Raw genomic sequence first — 21,547 nt, forward strand, 5'->3', positions numbered from 1 at the left:
CCAGACATCCTGGAGTGTGAAGTCAAATGGGCCTTAGGAGGCATCACTACAAACAAAGCTAGTGGAAGTGATGGAATTCCAGATGAGCTATTTCAAATCCTAAAAAATAATGCTGTGAAAGTGCTGCATTCAAAATGCCAGCAAATTTGGAAAACTCAGCAGTGGTCACAGGACTGGAAAACGTCAGTTTTCATTCCAATCCCAATGAAGGGCAATGCCAAAGAATGTTCAAACTACCATACAATTGTACTCATTTCACATGCTAGCAAAGTAATGTTTAAAGTCCTTCAAGCTAGGCTTCAACAGTATGTGAAATGAGAACTTCTAGATGTACAAGCTGAATTTAAAAAAGGAACCAGAGATCAAATTGCTAACATCCATTGGATCATAGTTAAAGCAAGAAAATTCCAGAAAAACATCTACTTCTTCACTGACTACATGAAAGCCTTTGACTGTGTGGATTACAACAAACTGTGGAACATTCTTAAAGAGATGGTAGTTCCAGACCACCTTACCTGCCTCCTGAGAAACCTGTATGCAGGTCAAGAAGCAACAGTTAGAACCAGACATGGAACAACAGACTGGTTCAAAATTAGGAAAGGAGTATGTCAAGGCTGTATATTGTCATCATGCTTATTTAACTTATATGCAGAGTACATCATGTAAAATGCTGGCTGGATGAAGCACAACGTGGAGTCAAGATTGCTGGGAGAAGTATCAATAACCTCAGATATGCAGATGACATCACCCTTATTGCTGAAAGTGAAGAAGAACTAAAGAGCCTCTTGATGAAAGTGGAAGAGGAGAGTGAAAAAGCTGGCTTAAAACTCAACATTCAAAAAACTAAGATCATGGCATCTGGTCCCATCACTTTAATGGCAAATAGATGGGAAAACAATGGAAACAGTGAGACTTTATTTTCTTGCACTCCAAAATCACTGCTGATGGTGAATTGCAGCCATAAAATTAAAAGACACTTGGTCCTTGGAAGAATAGCTAAGATAAACCTAGACAGTGTATTAAATAGCAGAGATATTACTTTGCTGACAAAGGTTCATATAGTCAAAGCTATGACTTTTCCAGTAGTCATGTATAGATGTGAATGTCAGACCATATAGAAGGCTGAACGCTGAAGAATTGATGTTTTTGAACTGTGTGTTGGAGAAGATTCTTGGGAGTCCCTTGGGCTGCAAGGAGATCAAATCAGTCAATCCCGAATATTCATTGGAGTATCAATATTCATTGATTCTATTCCTAAAAATATGAATATTTGATATTCAAAATTGGAATATCAATATTCAGGAAATCAATCCCAGATATTCATTGGAAGGACTGATGCTGAAGCTCCAATATTTTGGCCACCTGATGCAAAGAGCCAGTTCATTTGAAAATACCCTGATGGTGGGAAAGATTAAGGGCAAGATAAGAAGGGGACGACAGAGGATGAGATGGTTGTATGGCATCACCAACTCAATGGACAGGAATTTGAGCAAGCTCTGGGAGATGGTAAAGGACAGGGAGGCCTGGTTTTCTGCAGTCCATGGGGTTGAAAAGCCTCAGACACAACTGAGCAAATGAACAACAACAGATATCATGATTCTTGCAATCTGAAGATTTAAAACAGTGGCCAAAATTAAAAGGTTTACGGAGTCAGATTGACATAATTGTTGATGCTGTGAAAGAAATTGACCATATATTAAATACTGACTTTTAACATGAATCAACCCTTGGACTGCAAGGAAATCAAACCAGTTAATCAGTCCTGAATATTCATTGGAAGGACTGATGCTGAAGCTGAAACTCCAATACTTTGGCCACCTGATGCAAAGAACTGACTCTTTGGAAAAGACTCTGATGCTGGGAAAGGTTGAAGGCAGGAAGAGAAGGGGACGACAGAGGATGGACAACAGAGGTTGGATGGCATCACCGACTCAATGGACATGAGTTTGAGCAAGCTCCAGGAGCTGGTGATGGATAAGGAAGCCTGGCATGTTGCCATTCATGGGGTCACAAAGAGTCAGACATGCTGAGTAACTGAACTAAACTGAACTAAAACCTTATTTCAAATATTAAGAACCTCAAGCTGATAAATTATCTTTTCTAGTCATGAAACTTCTGGCAATTCTTACACCCACAGTTTTTAAAGAGGTCAACAGATTATATATATCCTTTTGAAATTTGAAGTGAAAATATCATATTTGTTTGCATATTACCAAAATGGAGATGGGAGAATGGGAAGATCTTAGACTGTAGCTTCTCTGAAAACAAGGATCATGTCTATTTTTGCTAATCATTGTAATCCCAGAGCACATAGTATTTGTTCCAAAAATATTTGTTGACTCAATTATGGCAAATAAGATGTTAGCCTTATCTGCACCACCCTCACATTCATAGCACTATTATTTACAATAGCCAAGACATGGAAACTACTTGTGTCTAATGATGGATAAATGGATAAAGAAGTTGTGTGAAAACAGACATTTGGATCAATGGAACAAAATAGAGAACCCAGAAATAAACCCACAAACCTACAGACAAGGGCTTCCCTGGTAGCTCAGCTGGTAAATAATCTACCTGGAATGAGGGAGACTTGGGTTCAATCCCTGGGTTGGGAAGATCCCCTGGAGGAGGGCATGGCAACCCACTCCAGTATTCTTGCCTGAAGAATTGCCATTAAAGAGGAGCCTGGTGGCCTATAGTCCATGGGGGTCACAAAGAGTCGGACATGACTGAGCGACTAAGCACAGCACAGCACAGTACTTACAGTCAATTAATCTTTGACAAAAGAGGCAAGACTATACAGTGGGGAAAAGACAGTCTCTTGATCAAGTTATTCTGGGAAAGTTGGACAGCCACATGTAAATCAATGAAATTAGAACACACCCTCACACCATCCACAAAAATAAACTCAAAATGTCTTAAAGACTTAAATATAAGAGAGGACACAATAAAGTTCCTAGTAGACAACACAGGCAAAACATTCTCTGGCATCAACTGTACCAAGGTTTTCATCAGTTTAAGTCAGTCTCCCAAGGCAATAGAAATAAAAGCAAAAATGAACAAATGGGATGTAAACAAACTTATAGGCTTCTGCACAGCAAAGAAAACTATAAATAAAATGAAAACACAACATGTAGACCGAGAGAAAATATTTGCAAATGATGCAACAGACAAGGGCTTGATTTCCAAAATATACAAATAATTCACACACGCGTGCATGTTCATGCGTGCTCAGTTGCTCAGTTGTGTCTGATTCTTTGAGGCTCCGTGGACTGTGGCCCACCAGGCTCCCCTGTCCAGAGAATTCTCCAGGCAACAATACTGGAGTAGGTTGCCATTTCGTTCTCCAGGGAACTTTCTGACCCAGGGATCAAACCTGCGTCTCCTGTTTCCTGCATTAGCAAGCCTATTCTTTACCTCTGCACCATCTGAGAAGCAGTTCATACAGCTTAACATAAAAAAAGAAAGAAACAACCCAATCACAAATGGAGAGAAGACCTAAATAAACATTTCTCCATTGAGAACATACAGATGGCCTTGTGAAAAGGTGCTCAAAAGGCACGTGAAAAGATGCTCAACATTGCTAATTATTAGAGAAATGCAAATCAAAGCTATAATGAGGTACCACTTTACACCTGTCAGAATGGCCATCATTAAAAAGTCTACAAGTAACAAATCCTGGAGAGGGTTTAGAGACAAGGGAATCCTCCTACAGTGTTAGTGGGAATGTAAATTAGTGCAGCCACTATAGAGAAAAGTAAGGCAGTTCCTCAGAAAACTAAACACAGAGTTGCCATATGATACAACAGTCCCACTCCTGGACACGTATCCAGACAAAACTATAATTTGAAAAGATACATACACTCTTTTGTTTATAGCAGCACTGTTCACAATAGCCAAGACATGGAAACCACCTAAATATCTATTGACAAATGAGTAGATAAAGATGTGGCACATATATACAAGGGAGTACTATGCATCCATATAAAAGAATGAAATAATGCATTGGCATCAACACAGATGGACTTGGAGATTATCATTCTAAGTGAGGCAAATGAGAAAGAGAAATACCATCTGATATCACTTATATGTAGAATCTAAAACATGATACAAAAGAATCTGTCTATGAAACAAACAGACTCATAGTCCTAGAGAACAGACTTGTGATTGCCAAGGGGAAGGGGGTGGGGGAAAGGGATGGATTGGGAATTTGGGATTAGCAGATGCAAACTATTATATATAGAATGGATAAACAATGAGGTCCTACTGTATAGCACAGATAATTATATTGATATCTGGTGATAAGTAATAATGGAAAAGAATATAAAAAAGAATGTATACATATGTGGTAAGATTAGAAAGAATGACAGTATTTAGGGTTCTGGTTACTTCTAAGGGCTGGAGAGTTGGAAGAGAATGGAATCATGGGAGACCAGAGATGTTCTGGTTTTTTTAAGCTGGATTAAGGGTTCATGGGTGCTTAAATCATTGTTAGAGTTTTGCTATTACAAATGTTGGAATATTCTAAATGGCTTTATGTTTAATTAAAATAATATAAACTATAATATTTCATCCCATCATCACAGGCTAATCATGTCTGGACCACAGAAGGAGAGGTGCCAAATTTAAAAGAGGCTGTCATCAGGGAATTTTCTTTTCCATTAAAAAAGAAAAGATGGGCATGCAGTATCTTTTTCACACATTGTTCAGTCTTACAAATTGTTGTAGGTGATTCCAAGTCCCACTGCAGACTGACATTCGTGATGTTTCAGGAAGAAGATAAACCATTTTATAAACAAGTTTATACAATGCTAAGCAGGCATAGATCACTGTCACATATTATTAAGGCAATGAAATGTAAAATATGATGTTCTTTCTTTAAAATAAAAAATACTTTATGGAAATGGGAAATATAATTTTATGGAAACAGAAAAATATGTTACCTTTCAAGGTAAATATTCTATTCAAAGAAATATTTTACCTTTCAAACTTGATCTTCTTTCAGAGGTCTTTTAACTCGACTCTCAGATTTTTATTTAAGCACTTTTAGAACTACTATTTCTTCCCTTCAGAAGTCTCATGATTTCTTAGCTTCCCTGCTTCACTGAGCTTCACCAATAAATTACTGTATATGTTCATTATTCTTTGCTTCTGTTTTGTATTTATTCTCAGTTTTTAATTAGATTGTGTCCGTAAGAGCTTTGTACCAGAGATTGATTCATCAGTTATGAAAATGTTACCCCCCTCAATTTTATTAGATTGTTTTACAAAGTTAAAAAATGTTTTTTAAAAACATATCCATTAAAGTTTTCTAATGCGTTCTTACACTTTTCCTTGAAATCTGAACTCCATTTGTGTTTCTCTTTTGATACTAGCCTTCTGGAATGACTGAGGAAAAGCAATCAGACAAGATGATTATGTTTCTATTCCCTATTCCCCTTATTTTCTACATTTGTATTATGTTCTGTCTCTTTAACTTTTATTATATAGTATTAATTGATGTTGAAACACTAGGTAGTAATTAAAGTAAAAACTTGCTACTCTTTCCTTTTTCAGTAAAGTGAATATTTTATATAAAAAAGAATGTGTACATAAGATGTATACATATGTATATCTATACTGAATCACTTTGCTGTACAGCAGAAACTAATACAACATTGTAAACCAACTATTCTTCAATTAAAAAAAGAAGTTGTGTGTGTGCCATAGAAAAAAATGAAAAATTGCTATTTGTGACAACAAAGACAGACCTTGAAGACATTATGCTAAGTGAGATAAATCAGTAAAAGACATACTATGTGATCTCACTTATATGTTGAATCTAAAATCAAAACCAAAAAACTCCCCACCAAACTCCTAGTAAGAGAGATCAGACATGTGATTACCAGAGGTTGGGAATGATTGAAGGGGGAATTAGAAAACAGAGGTCAAAAGGTACAAATTTTCAATTGTAAGATAAGTACTAGGGGTGTAACGTACAACATGATGCCAATAGCTAATATCACTGTAGTTATACCAGAAAGTTGTTAAGAGAGTAAATCCTAAGAGTTCTCATCACCAGGAGAATATTTTCTTTTCTCTTCATTGTATGTATATGAGATGACAGATGTTAACTAGACCTATTATGGCAATCACTTCACAATATATGCAAATCAAACCATTGTGCTGTCTACCTTAAACTTATATATGTCAATCCTTTCTCAATAACACTGGGGAAAAAAATCAAAGAGGGAAAAAAAAATGTTGTCTATTACTTATCCAATCGTCTAGCAAAGTCAAGTTTTATGGACTCTAGCCAGTTGTAGCAGACTATTGATGGAATATGTGGTAGATTGATTGCAGGTGTGGCCCTAAATCTCCACCTCACATCCATTTCTCTTGCAATGTGACTCTGAAACTTCTCCCATCAAGAGTCAGAGTCTGTTCTCTCCTCTTGATTTTAGGCTGACTTTGTAGCTTGCTTTAGCTGATAGAATTGGCAGAAGAGATGCTGTGCCATGTTCAAGCATGGATCTCAAGAGGACATGTAGCTTCTGCTCTATTGGACACCTGCCTCCACCGTGAGATCAAGCCTTGGCTGATGTACTGGGGGCTGAGAGACCATATGGGGCAGAAATGAGTTGATCCAGCCAAGATTACACTAGACCAGCCAGCCGTCAGGCAATCTGGTGCTGACTGAAGATAAATTGTAAATCCAGCTGAGATAAAGCAAGACTGGCCATGTCAGCAGAACTGGCCAGGGAACTTGCAGATTCATGAGAAATAATAAATAGCTATTATTGTAATCTACTCAGTTTTGGAGTGGTTTGTTACACAGTTATTTTGGCAATAGTTAACAAAGTAAGGTCTAAAAGAGACTGAAGGTCCTTTTGTTAAGCCAGGAAGCCTAGTGTGGATTTGTGTCTGTCTTTTTTTCTAGTTTACATTTGAGCCACCAGTAGCCCTAACTCTAGCTGCTGGAATAGGCTCCACAATTTCCCTTCAAGTGAAGACCAAATTCTGAAAATTTGGTCAGAATATATTGCTTCTACGAAATCATCCTTTTACTTTCACCAACCAGATGTGGAATTTAATGCTACATTATGAAAGCAGGGTTTGCAAGGTTATTTACGAAAAATCTTCTCACAGGGAGCTTTGTCTCCTTCTCACAGGCCACTTTCTATCAGGTGGGCTGTGTGTGGTATGTTGGTCCACTGAGTTGTGAGGCTTTCCACAGGAGAAATCAGCACCCATTTATACTTAACGATAAATCTAAAAACAGTAACACATACTTTACTGGAAGAGTTGAGCGTAAACATTAATAAATGAAGTAGACAGCTTTAGTGATCTCACTGTTAATTGGAAACAAACATCCAGAAACAATTGGGTAACTTTCCAAAGAGTTAACTGCCATTGATCTGCTTAAATTAACCAAGTTTTTTTCTGCCCACCTATAAGTAGTATGCCACCTAAACCTCATTCTGATCTTTTTAAAATTAGGATTTTTTTTTAATCAAATATTTCCTAGGACTTGTTAAAACTGGCTTTAGAGATGTACTTCTTAAAGGCATTCCTCCATGGAGACCACACATTGACTAATCCCCTACTGGGCTGATGATTCCAAATAAAATCTGGTCATTTGTTTAAGCTAAATCCCTGTTTTTCTTATCTCATTTTGTTTATACAAATGTTGGATGAGATCGATCTTTATGTTCTTATTTGTCTGGCTTGTGAAGACCTTCCAGGATTCTTTAATCCACTCAAAAAAAAAAAAAGATGTCTGTTTTTTCTCTCACAAAATAACTTTAACTAGAAATTGACTTAATTAAAAAGAATATATCTTCCTCTGGTATTAATTTAATTAATTAAGAGTAAATTAATTAACTCTTAATTAATTAAATCAATCAATATCAGCTTGAAAATTGTCTTTTAGGAGGCCCGTTGATAAAGTAGAATGAGTCATGAAATGACGTCATGTTGTTGTAGAGCTTGAAACCCTGCCAAATTAAACATAGTTGAATAAGCTGGAGATACCCATGTTAGAAAAGAGAAAAATTATGGGGAACTTAAGTGACTTCAAGTTTCTGAAGTTGGCATAGAAATTTGCCTTTCCCTAGTGTTTCCACAGATAGAATTTGGGATCTTTTAACTATTATAACTCAAATCACATTATTCTCACATATTAAAATAGCTCCTGAGGTCTCTCATTGTTCTCATAGCCTTCAATCCATCTGACATCATAGGCACCACCATGCTGCTCACTCATTAGGGGCCTGACACATTGGGTTTTGCTGTTCTTTCAGTACAAAGTTCAAACCCACCTCAGGACTCTTCTACTTATTGTTCCCTAATTGAACAAGATACATAATGAATAAATACATGAAACATTAGTAATGGGACTAAGATAAAGATAGCAGATTTTGCTCAGTACAAAGAACTGAGAATCAGAGACTTAAACCCAGAGCCCTGGTGAAAAACGAAGACTGTTCATCTGGCATGATTAAAGTGAGGGCTAATAGCCTCCTGCCAGTGAAGTTGTAGAAGGTGACTTGGTTGCTTTGGGTTGTATGGGACAGTAATTCATCATAAATTGTCTTAGGCTCTAAGGAGAATACCCTGGTTTATTTAACTGAAAAGTTCCAGTGTGGCTGAATCCAGGTAATTAAACAATGTCCATAGAAATGATATTTTTTCCAACCACAACTCTGCTTCTCTCTGTCTTTGCCCATCCTAAGGCAGGCTGCCTCTATGTGGAAGCAATGTAGACTCCAGAAGTTTCAGGATTATATCCTGCCTGATTAGCAACCCTAGAAGAAAGAGAGTTGCTCCTTCCTAAAGTCCCCAGCAAGGGTCCCCAGATTTGGTGTGTTTGGTTTGACTTGGGCCAAATGTCCACCCTTAGCCAACCCCTGAGCCATGCAGGTGGGATAGTCTCAGTTGCTTCTTCTGGGACTGGTGATAAATCATACCTACCACTGACGGCAGGGGTAGAATCAGTCTCATTAGAATCACATGAAATGAAATTGTGGGGGGTTGGTTCCCCAAAATAAAATAGGAGAGTAGCTAACAAAAGACAAAAGAACAGGATGCTTAAAAGACAAAATATGAGATTCCTGTTATAAATTATGTTCAGATTGCCTGACTTCTAAGAATGTCTGAGCCTCTGTTCCAGGATAGAGTGAAAGTCATTCATTTGTCTTCACTTGCTCTGGTCCATCTCTCAGGAAGATCTGTCACGTCTAGTGGCTTGACAAGAAGGCAACATAATCTGTTCATGGCAGAGGCAGGACACATATTAGGGAAGGGAAAAGGAAAGCTGGACCTGATCTGAAATAAGAATGGGTAAGAGCTGGGGGACATGACCTAGCTGCAGAGCCTGACTCTGGAGGTACCCCACTGTGTGAACTACTGAGAGAATGCTGTCATCTTCCTCACAGTTCCAGAAATGACTGGAATCAAGCACCCTCGATCCTCATGCTACTTCTCAGCAGCCCAGCACCTCCACTCTGGGCTCAATCTGTCTATGCCTTTTTGGGGCACTGCTACCTGACTTAGGCTTAAGTAGTCAGATGCCCTACTTCCATAAAGCCTATCTCAAGTCCCAGCGTGAAGGACCTTTCTCTCAACCAGTATTCCCATGTTAAATACACAAAAAGTGTTTTGATATCCTACGCTTCTCAGGGTAGCACATTTGCATAGTGGGGCTCCCAAGTGGCACTAGTGGTAAAGAACCTACCTGCCAATGCAGAAGACATACAAGATGTGGGTTCGATCCCTGAGTCTGGAAGATCCCTTGGAGAAGAGCACGGCAACCCACTCCAGTATTCTTGCCTAAAGAATTCCATGGACAGAGGAGCCTGGTGACTGCATCTCATATGGCTGCACAGAGTTGGACATGACTGAAGTGATTTAGCATACAGACACAGACACACACAAAACCTTTGCATAGTAAGACGTTTCTTTGCCAGAAGGTGTTTCAGTTGAATCTGAACTAGAATTCATAGTTGGAAATGGTAAATGAATGAATGGCTGGCTCTTCCCTCACCCCACCACCAGCAATCTCTGTATGAAGCAATTTAGCTCTCCTCAAACGGGAAGTTTGGGGCTGGTCTCAGGAGATGGGGACAGAGAAAAAAGAAACGAGGAGGGCTGCATGGTTCCTGGCTCAGCCTGTCTCTAGGGACTAGATCTGACCTGGCAAAAATGCGAGCTGTGGGCAATTTTCATAAACAACTTTGTGGGTTACAGTACAGAGCTGATCTGCGGTGGCAAAGTGGGAAAAGGAGCCGGAGTGAGAAACACTCTTCCTCTCTAAAAGGAATTCACCTTTGCTTTGAGCATTGATGAAGGCGTAAATTAAAGCAGCTGCATTTAGGGTAGAAAGAAGTGACCAAGGAGGGCTGGATAGAGAAGAGTGAGGGATCAGATGGGGGAGTGAGAAAGAGAGAGAACCAAGGTCACTCCCCAGTTTAGGTTGGGGAATATAGGAGGAGTTCAGGTAAAATCTCATTAACTGGACACATTTATTGGTAAGCATTTTTATGAAATTCCAGTTAATTTTGGATGTAACTAATAATTATATCCAAGAACTGAGTCTGAGTATATGTCTCTGTGTGGTTCTGATTGCATGTCTGTCTGTGTGTCTGTGTGTACAGGTGGTGGTGTCTACAACAAAGGGTGGGGAAGGGTTCAGATCTGAGATGCAAATGACAAAGCAACATTAGTCAAATGTTGCTCCACCCCACTTCCCAGAGGACAGTACATATTCTCATTTGAGTAGTAATATATCTATGAAATCAGGATAAAAAGTAGACTATGAGAGTGATACCGTAATAAAAGTATTCCTTTTTCTTAGATTGTGTTTTAGTTGTTTGAAATTCTGCTACATTGAGAAAAATGTTTAGTGTCAACATAGATGAAGTTTTTTTCAACTTTTTCAAGAATGGTTATGGCCTTGGTTTCCTTTGTGACCACTTTATGTTACATAATTTTCAGAAGTTAAAAATAAAAAGCCTTCTCTTTTGAATATATATTATTACCCAGGAAAGCTATTTTATATCTGATAATTTTTAACTGAAGTGTAGTGGATTTACAAAATTCACTGAATATTTACCATATGCCAGGCATTCATTTAGGTTTTAATTATGTATTAGTCATTTAATCCATGTTGACTCCTTGAGATCAGTAGGTACCATTCATAGCTCCATTCTACAGATGAGGAAACTGAAGATCAAAGTAATTAAGTAACTTATTGAAGATTACATAGCTAGCAAGTAATAAGGCTAAAGGTTTGAATTTAAATAGTCTGCTCAGCCTAGCAATAAATCATATCTGCAGGTGCGATAGGCAGTCTGTAAGATACCCACAATGACCCCTTCCCTTCTGGTGTTCACCATTTTGTGTAATTCCCTCCCCTTTGCATGTGGACTGGGCCTAGAGATTTGCTTCTAATGAATGGAATATAGCAAAAATAATAAGATGTTACCTCCAAGATTAGGTTAGGGTATAGTCTAAATGTTTACATCCTCTCCCCAAATTCACATGTTGAAATCCCTGCAGATGATGGTTTTAGTAGGTGGGGCCTCTGGGAGGTGTTTAAGTCATGAACATGGACACCTCTTGAGGGCCTAGTGCCTTCTAAAAGAGGCTCTGAAGAAAACCCTCGCCCCTGCCACCAAGTGAGGATACAATGAGGAGTCTCCAACCCAGAGAGGACCCTCACCCAGCCATGCCAGCACTGTCATCTCACACTTCCAGCCTCCTGACCTGCGAGCCATAATTTAACCATTCATGAGTTGCTCAGTCTCTGGCACTCTGTCATACCAGCTGAATGGATTAAGGCAGGTTACAAGACAACTGCAGCATCCAGCCTGTTTTCTCTCTCATTCTCTCTCTCTCGTTCATTTGGCAGAAGCCAGTTGACTGATTGTGAGCTGTGCTGTGGAGAGGCTTACCAGGAATGACTAGTAATTAAGGCCTTCAGGCCAACAACCCTCAAGGAACTGGATCCAGCCAGCAGGCCTGCGAGGGAACCAGAAGGCCAACCATTCAGCCTCCACTTGAGATGACTGCAGCCTCGGGGGACACACTGAACACGAGGCACTTAATTTTTTTTTTTAATTAAATAATGATAACCTTCTTACAATTTATCCTCTGAAATACTGACTTCTTTCCTGCTTCTGACAGAAGAGATTTTAGAAGCATGGGCTTTGGATCCAGACACATCTGGGTCCAGATGCCTCCATTACTAGCCGCACCTAGCTGAGTGAATATGTAACCATGTCTGAGTTATTTCTTCATTTGTTAAATGAATAATAACACTAATGTCACCTTTTTTTGTTGTTGTTTAAACTGAAGTATGCATGAGTATGTGAAGGGGGAGAGAGAGAGAAAGAGAAGAGAGAAACAAAGAGAGATCTCTTTCTTTTCTGGGAAAGGTAATAGGAGCAATTGTGTTTCCTATCCTTAAGGAGCCCAAACCAGGAGCTTCTGGAAGGTAATCTCTCTTTCAATATTTCAGTATTTCCTGGAAATCTCAGCTTATTTAGAGTTGACTTTAAATGTCTCTGAGGAGAGAGGGGAGCAGAGACCAAGGGAAGCCCCAGATAGGGAAAGGTATGAGAACTGAATGTGCACACCTGTGAAGGTGCTCTGTGTACCTGGGAAGCTCATTCACTTGGTCTTACAAAGACTCTGCAGAACATCATGTGCCCAAGGTAGCCCCGGAGTAGCAAAATCAGCTGACTTTCAGGATTCTACTGGGCATCTCAGTTCTAACCAGGGGCCTTCTTTGGATTCTTTGCTCTGCAGAAGAAATTGAGGACTTGCAGGCAGGTAAACTGGTGAGAGAGGAACTACAGATGGAGAATTAATTTCATGCCATTCAGGCTGCATGGAACCCTAGAGCTGGATGTCTGAATATGATTTAAAGGTAGGAAAGTAATGAGATATTCCTTAATGCCCAAGAGGTGGTTAAAAATATATACTCACATGCCTATAGAGAGGCACAGAATGCTTTTTCTGTTGGCACCAAGGGCCTTGGAAGCACCTTCCAAGAGTTCCTGTATCGGTGGAGCACTGTTATTGTTAGGACGCGTGTTTTCATGGATGAACTGCTTTAAGGCGTGCAAAAGGCTGATTACTTTCTCCCTAGAGCCGGAGTATTTTCCAGGCTTTGTTCATTCCTAGCCTGATAGCTAAGCAAGATATGATTGTGCAGATAAGACAAATATAACCTCGTTCCAGGACTCTGATATAAAACTTGTGATTTTCATCACTCTTTGGGTTACCATCCTTCAGGGAGAAATTTTCCAAAAGGCCAAGTTATCATTTTTGGTTTATGATGACTCCCCAGAGAGTGATCACTGATTCCAAATAGAGACACTGATTCTGCTTTGGGAGCTATTTGCGAAGCAGATTTAATTAGGTGCTGAGCTTGTTATCAATCCTCAGCAACCCAAACTAGACATTTATCCCCCTGAGAGTCCCTCAATACCGAGTTCTCAGCCTCTTCCCTCTTCCCACCTCCAAAGTCAGTAGGAGGCTGTTCTGTGTGAGGACCAATAACACTGCTAAAAGACCTGCCTTTTAGGTCTCATAATTCTAAGTCATATTGCAATCTGAAAGCTGAACTGCCATTAATGACTTGATTTTTTATAATATTTAACAGGCTTTACGGGAGTTTAACTATTCAGAGTTGACTCTGGAAGCACTTCAACTTGGCTATTTTTCAAAGATGTTTATTTTCTGTATTTCTGGCAGTGCTTTGCTAAGAAATTCTGTGGACACGCTGTCTCAGTAGTGGCATTCCAGACCTCTGCATAAACCCCCAAGATGAGAGAAATAAAGGCCCAGTTGGACAGAGGTCAGACTTACATAGAATGCTGGGAAGTTAAATCAACGTAAGGGCATCTGAGTATAACAGAATGAGTCTCGGGTCTTTGCCTTGCTGGAAAATGCTTTGTAATTCAAGGAATAAATTATCAATGTTTCTTTATGAAAAAAGTCAGGACTTTACTAAAGAAAAGACAGAAGGAGTTCTTATATTAACAATAAAACTTGTGCAGCTTGGGCCACAGGACTCTTAAGAAAAGCTTTGAGGACTGATAGCTAAAAGGATGATCAGAAGGAAATGGAATGATTTTAAGATCTAACCCTAAAGCACATTAAAAAAAAATGCAGGTGTCAAAGTTAGCTGTCAGTGTTGTGCATTAAATGCTCCCTAACTTGGAATTATTTTCTTAGTTTCCACCTTTTATTTACAAGGAGATGGGCAAGTAAGGGTTTCCTTTGCTGGTATCTGCAAAAATACTGTATATCTTGAGTGAAGGCTTTTTATTTTCTGTCTTATTTGACTGAAATCAATAGCCTTGTGTTCATTCAAATTTTATCACTCATCTGGTCTCTTCCTAACTGTTTGAAATTGACATATTAAAAAAAAAAATCCATATACTTTCTTGGATAAGCTTGGCCAGAGTTTTTTCTGATTGTATTTCAAATTGTTTTGTTGCCAACTGTTCATTCTCAAGTTTGTTACTGTGATTCCCATTTTTACACATCTTATTTCTCTTGAATTTGTTGATGGACCAATTCCTAAAAATTGGTGGGTGATTTTAAACTGATTTGAAGAATTTTCAGAAACAGGGAATAGAGACCAAAACAATTAAATATTTTTCCTTTCATCATTGCTTATTTACTGGGGTCACATTACATATTATAAACTTTTGGAAAACAATATTTAATGATGCTTTATAATTTAAAATATTTTGAGTTATTTTATATTATTCACACAAGTTCACATGTACAAGAACTAAACACAGAATTAGCTGGCTCTCCCGGGACCCCTCAAATATGTCATAGCAAAGTCAAGGCTTGAGATGAATATCTCACTCTTCAATCCTGATTCTGCTTCTGAACTCACCATACTGGTAAATGGCACTACCATTCTCCTTATAACCCAAATAGAACCCTGGCAGGAACACTGGGCCTCTTTCTCATTATCCTCCCTGTGTAAGACATACTATTTTGTCTGGATCCTTCCCTCCAGCTCAATCACTTCTTTACTCAATTTATCTAGACCACAGCACATGTCCCCTCTATTTTTTATGCCTAGAGAAACTCTCTATAATAGCCAGAGCAACCTTTCAAAATTACAAATCTGATCAAGTCATTTTTCAGTGTGAATCTATCTTTAATAGATTTCCATTACCTAACTCTAATGGCAGAAAGCAAAGGGGAGCTAAAGAGCCTCTTGATGAGGGTGAAAGAGGAGAGTTAAAAAGCTGGCTTAAACCATGGAGAACAGTGCAGAGATTCCTTAAATAACTGGAGATAGAACTGCCATATGACCCAGCAATCCCACGGCTGGGCATACACACCAAGGTAACCAAAATTGAAAGAGACACATGTATCCCAATATTCATTGCAGCACTGTTTACAATAGCTAGTTCATGGAAGCAATCTAGATGTCCATAGGCAGGCAAATGGATAAGGAAGTTGTGGTACATATACAGAATGGAGTATTACTCAGCTATAAAAAGGAACACATTTGAGTCAGTTCTAATGTGAAGTGAATTTGCTCAGTCATGTCCGACTCTGCGACCCTGTGGACTGTAGCCTACCAGGCTCCTCAGTCCATGGCATTTTTCAGGCAAGAGTACTAGAATGGTTTGCCATTTCCTTCTCCAGGGAATCTTCCTGACCCAGGGATGGAACCTGGGTCTCCTGCATTGCAGGCAGATGCTTTACCGTCTGAGTGGATGAAACTGGAGCCTATTATATAAAGTGAACTAGGTCAGAAAGAGAAACACCAATACAGTATATTAATGCATATATATAGAATTTAGAAAGATGGCAACAACGACCCTATATACAAGATAGCAAAAGAGACACAGATGTAAAGAACAGATTTTTGATCTCTGTGGGAGAAGGAGAGGGTGGGATGACTAGAGAGAATAGCATTGAAACATGTATATCACCATATGTAAAATAGATGACCAGTGCAAGTTTGATGTATGAAGCAGAACACACAAAGCTGATGCTCTGGGACAACCCAGAGGGATGGGATAGAGAGGGAGATGGGAAGGGGGTTCAGGATTGGTGGGACACGTGTACACCCGTGGCTGATTCTTGTTGATGTATGGCAAAACCACCACAATATTGTAAAGTAATTAGCCTCCAATTAAAATAAATAGATTAAATTTTTTAAAATGCTGGCTTAAAAGTCACCATTAAAATAACAAAGATCACGGCATCTGGCCTCATCACTTCATGGCAAATAGATGGAGAAAAAGTGGCAACAGCAACAGATTTTCTTGGGCTCCAAAATCACAGTGGACAGTGACTGCAGCCATGAAATTAGAAGACACTCCTTGGAGGAAAAGCTATGACAAACCTAGACAACATATTAAAAAGCAGAGACATCATCTTGCCAACAAATGACCATATGGTAAAAGTTATGGTTTTTCCAAGAGTCATGTATGGATGTAAGAGTTGGACCATAAAGAAGGCTGAGCACCAAAGAATTGATATTTTCAAATTGTGGTTCTGGAGAAGACTCTTGAAATTCCTTTTGACAGCAAGGAGATCAAGCTGGTCAGTCCTGAAGGAAATCAACGCCAAATATTCATTGGAAGGATTGATGCTGAAGCTGAAATTCCAATACTTTGGCCACCCGATGCAAAGAACTGACTCATCATTGGAAAAGACCCTGATGCTGGGAAAGATTGAGGGCAGAAGGAGAATCAAGTGACAGAGGATAAGATGGTTGGATAGCATCATCAGCTCAATGGACATGAGTTTGAGCCAACACTGGGAGATAGTGGAGGACAGGGAAGACTGGTGTGCTGCAGTCCATGTGGTTGCAAAGGATCAGATATGATGTGGAGACTGAAAAGCAACAGTAAACCCTGAAAATCATTGCATGATGTAGGGATATCTTGATATTAACTAATTTTTCCTTTTATAGGCTTCCCTCGTGGCTCAGATGGTAAAGAATCTGCCTGCAATGTGGGAGACCCGGGTTTGATCCCTGGGTTGGGAAGGTTCCCCTGGAGAAGGGAAAGACAACCCACTCCAGTATTCTTGCCTGGAGAATCCCATGGACAGAGGGGCCTGGCAAGCTACAGTCCATGGGGTTGCAAAGGATTGGACATGACCTAGGGACTGAACAATGACAACAAATGCTGAACACCATTGCATAATGGAGGGATATCTTGATATTAACTGATTTTTCATTTTATTTTAAGAACAATTTTATTGCAAACTTTATTTTCAAAAAGTGTTCCAACAATGAACATATAGAGAAAATAGTAGCGTGATGGTGGAAAGAATAGTATGTTGAACCCTTGTGGGCTATCACCTAACTTCAATAACGATCAAGTTATGGCTAATCTTGTTTCACCTATACTTTCTCACTCCTCCCATCTTAATACCCTTTGCTAGACTAATTTAAAGCAAATCTCAGATAACCGCTTGTGCTTTTCTTTATTAGCAATTTCCTTCTTTTCCCTGATTTCAGGCTGAATGGAGGGAGTCCAGACTCACTGTCTCAGGAGATGGAGTGTTCAGAAGACTAGATTTTTAGGTTTCAAACATAGAAACTCTCGCCAGAGATGCTGTCTTTAGATTTTGTTTGTTTGTTCAAAAGACAAAGCTTATGTAAAAGAACAGATCTGGGAAGAACAGACCACAATGTAAAAGTTCATTTTCTTATCCCATTTTTCAGGATAGAGAGGCAAGTAGAGAGGAGACAAGCAAGCATAGATGCACATGAAATACCAAGGACGGTGGCTGTGTTCTGACCTTCAGCATGTCCCCTGGTGAGAGATGTTAGAAAAGTCCACATTTGGGGCTGAAGAAGAAAGGATACCCCGACATTGTGAAAATGAATGCATTAGTCGCTCAGTTGTGGGACCCCATGGACTGTAGCTCTCCAGGTTGCTTCGTCTATGGAATTCTCCAGGCAAGAATACTGGAGTGGGTAGCCATTCCCTTTTCTGAGGATATTCCTGACCCAGGGATTGAACCTGGGTCTTCTGCATTGTAGGCAGATTCTTTACCATCTGAGCCATGAGGGAAGCCCACTGGTGACATTATATCCATCTAAACCCCAGGAGGCACTTTGGGACACTATTGTGTATAACTAGCAGGGTGAGAAAGGTTGTTTGGCATATCTGGTCAGAAATATACAGTTTTTCCAGAGGTCTTCAGGGTTGTCAAGAGGCAGCTGGTCAATCTGGAGGGACTACATGGTCTAGACAAGGTTAAAGAGAGATCTGAGTAGACAGAAAGCAGGATGGAGCCATGGGCTTCTCAGAAGTTGCCAGCCATAGGGAGATTCGGTAACTGATGGAACCACAGATGCTGCTGTCCTCTGAATCAGCCTCAAGGGAAGGGGAGAGGACAGGCTCTGAGTTGACTGATACACTGAGTTGTCTCAGATTCATTGTTTTGCCTCCAAGTGAAATAAAACATTAAGACAGCAACTGCAAACATGTATGGAAAGTAAAGAACATTTCTGCACTCCTGAGTATCCCCTCCATAAAAAGTCATCAGCACTCAGATTTTCTCTCTTTTCTTTATAGTCACGTTCTACCTTGTTGCCTGTTTTCCTCTTGCTTGTCATCAGGTACTCTCTAGGTGGGCTATGGCTGCTGACAGCTTCAAGCATACATGTAACCAATTGACAACTCAAGGGAAAAGAAAGGACCTCCTGGCCAACAGCTCCCTGCAGAGCACAGTACTAACTCTCATGCAAGCATTTTGCATCACGTCCTGGACCAATCACTGGGGCTGTTGACATGGAGAGGCTCATATGGCTGACCTGAGATCATGGCCACATTGTAGTTGGGGATGGAGTCAGGTGATCTCCATTTCCTAACAGAGGATAAAGGTGATATTCCCAGAAAGGCAAAGAGATACAGAAAAGGCTGAAATAGCATAAATATTTAATAAAAATACTGCTTAAATGAGTGGAAGAACAAGGCCTTCAAAATCTAAGACCAGGACTGTTGCAGCTACATTACATTGCCTCTATCTTTATTCCATAGTTTATACCAATCTTTACCGAACAAGAAGTCAGAACTTGGCCACCTTAAAAAGGCATTAGGTCTGTAAGATGGTAAGTAAGCTAATTATGACACATTTTGCACAAGAATTACGGATTCTAAATTGTCTTTCTATGGTACCTAGCTTTCAAGATTTAAAGTCTTATAAAAATTAAATATGAGCTCTTAAGTGGCAAGAAAGTGGCAGAAATGAGGTGAGAGGCTGAATTTCAAGGTAAGCAATCTGACCAGTTCTAAGTGACATGTGAATTTAGGGAGATTCACACATCCCGAAAAAAAAAAGTTTCATTTATTCTTGAAGTTTCTGAGTTCTCCTCAGATTTACCACTTATGGTCAAGTGCCTGCTGAGTCTGCTGGGCAGTGAGTCACCTCTAGTTATTCTCCAAGATGGACCACAAGCTATGAATGCAGGACCTGTTCTCACCCTGCACGCCCAGTCTAGCACAGGCTGGTCACTTGGCAGAACGTCAGTGAGTACTTACTAAATGAATGAGACATGACCAGTGGTTTAGATGAGCAAAAATAGTGTAGACACACTCAGTTTTGACTACAGAATTTTTTTAAAGTTGAATTTGTCTTTTCATACTTCATGTCAGTTGATGATAGAGTTACATTGCACCTACGTTTCTTCTCTCATGGTAGGGATCACGCCTGTTCATAACAACAGCCGACATATACTGAATCTTACCATGTAGCAGGCTCTTTTGTAACTGCAGTTTACTTCATCCCTACAACAATTCTAGAAGCTTCTGTCATTACACATTGTTTCTTACAAAGTTTGTTGTTTATAGACTGCTGGGACTTGACCCTGGCAGTGGCAGTTCTAAGTACATATTCTAGTTGCTAGGCTTACAAGGCCTGTTGTAAATACTTGCTTGTCCCATGTTTCTCTCTTAGAAGGAAAGAGCTATGATGCTGTCTTAATCACCACACCTGCACAGGGCTGGGCTCAAGTTAATTGTGTCAAATCAAACCAGGGATTAATCAGCTCATTTCCTTACATACATTGATAAATAGAAAGAGAAGTTGAGTTAGGCATCAGAGATCTTACAGATTTCTTAGACAATGTAGAGATGATATAATGCATTATGACAAATAAGAGTAGCTAAATAGGCCAGCAAGGAGGAGGCGGGGTGGGGGGGATGAGGAGGCGGGGCAGGCGGGCGGTGGTTGCTCGGACATCACAGCCACAGTGGGGCTGGGGGCCGGAGGATTTCTGGGTCACTGTTCCCGAACCACACTGCCGGGGGCTGGACTGGGTTCGGGAGCCGCATCGCCTCCCTGGGACCTTCCCGGCTGCCTTCTGAAGAACTTGACCCCTTCTGGCGCTCCTCCGCGCCCCACCGGGACCCTAGCGCCAAATACCGCCCCACGGGCTGCCCGAAGGGTCCAGGCCCCATTGTCCCGGTCCCCACCGTGGCCACTGGCCCCTTGAGCGCCAGTTCTCCCTACTCCCCTTCCCAGGCAGGACCACCAACGCCTCCAGCAGCCGCTCTTCTCTTGTCTGGTCCGTGGAGGTGGTTGGTTACCATGGTGAAGCTCGCAGCCAAATGCATCCTGGCAGGAGACCCCACCGTGGGCAAGACCGCCCTGGCACAGCTCTTCCGCAGCGACGGGGCCCATTTCCAGAAGAACTACACCCTGACAACAGGGGTGGATCTGGTGGTGAAAACAGTGGCAGTCCCTGACACGGGGGACAGTGTGGAACTCTTCATTTTTGACTCCGCCGGCAAAGAGCTGTTTTCTGAAATGCTGGATAAACTGTGGGAGAGTCCCAATGTCTTGTGTCTTGTCTACGACGTGACCAACGAGCAGTCCTTCACCAACTGCAGCAAGTGGCTGGAGAAGGCTCGGTCTCAGATTCCAGGGACCACCCTCCCAGGTGTGCTAGTGGGAAACAAGACAGACCTGGCTGGCAGGCGAGTGGTGGATGTGGCCCAGGCCCAGGCGTGGGCACTGGGCCAAGGCCTGGAATGTTTTGAAACATCCGTGAAGGAGATGGAAAACTATGAAGCCCCTTTCCACTACCTGGCCAAGCAGTTTCACCACCTGTACCGGGAGAAGCTGGAGGTTTTCCAGGTGCTGGTGTGAGAGGCTGGCCATACCGTTCCCTGCGGTGGAACCCAACACTGGGCTCCGTCTCCTCGGAAGATGGGAGAAGATGGAGCTGCCTGGCACTTCCAGTCTATTTCGACAGCTTTAAATAAAAGGAGAAAATGGAAAAGCAAAAAAAAAAAAAAAAAAAAGAGTAGCTAAATAATTAATATAGACATACAGATAATAGTACAGGTATTTAGCATGTATAGTCTGCTTTTAGGCTTCCCTCATAGCTCAGTTCATAAAGAATCTGCCTGCAATGCAGGAGACCCCGGTTCCATTCCTGGGTCAGGAAGATCCCCTGGAGAAGGGATAGGCTACCCACTCCAGTATTCTTGGGCTTCCCTGGTGGCTCAGCTGGTAAAGAATCCATCTGCAATGCGGGAGACCTGGGTTTGATCCC

The 21,547-nt window shown here is 40.6% G+C and overlaps 1 pseudogene across 1 annotated transcript; it reads left to right on the forward strand.

The window, feature by feature from the left end:
• The first annotated feature begins 20,191 nt into the window (after positions 1-20,191).
• LOC113904334 lies at positions 20,192-21,169 on the forward strand (annotated as a pseudogene). Its single transcript, XR_003514489.1, has one exon. The product of XR_003514489.1 is annotated as an intraflagellar transport protein 27 homolog pseudogene (transcript).
• Positions 21,170-21,547: the final 378 nt, after the last annotated feature.

This window comes from Bos indicus x Bos taurus, chromosome 14, assembly GCF_003369695.1.
Source record: "Bos indicus x Bos taurus breed Angus x Brahman F1 hybrid chromosome 14, Bos_hybrid_MaternalHap_v2.0, whole genome shotgun sequence".
Lineage (NCBI taxonomy): Eukaryota > Metazoa > Chordata > Mammalia > Artiodactyla > Bovidae > Bos > Bos indicus x Bos taurus.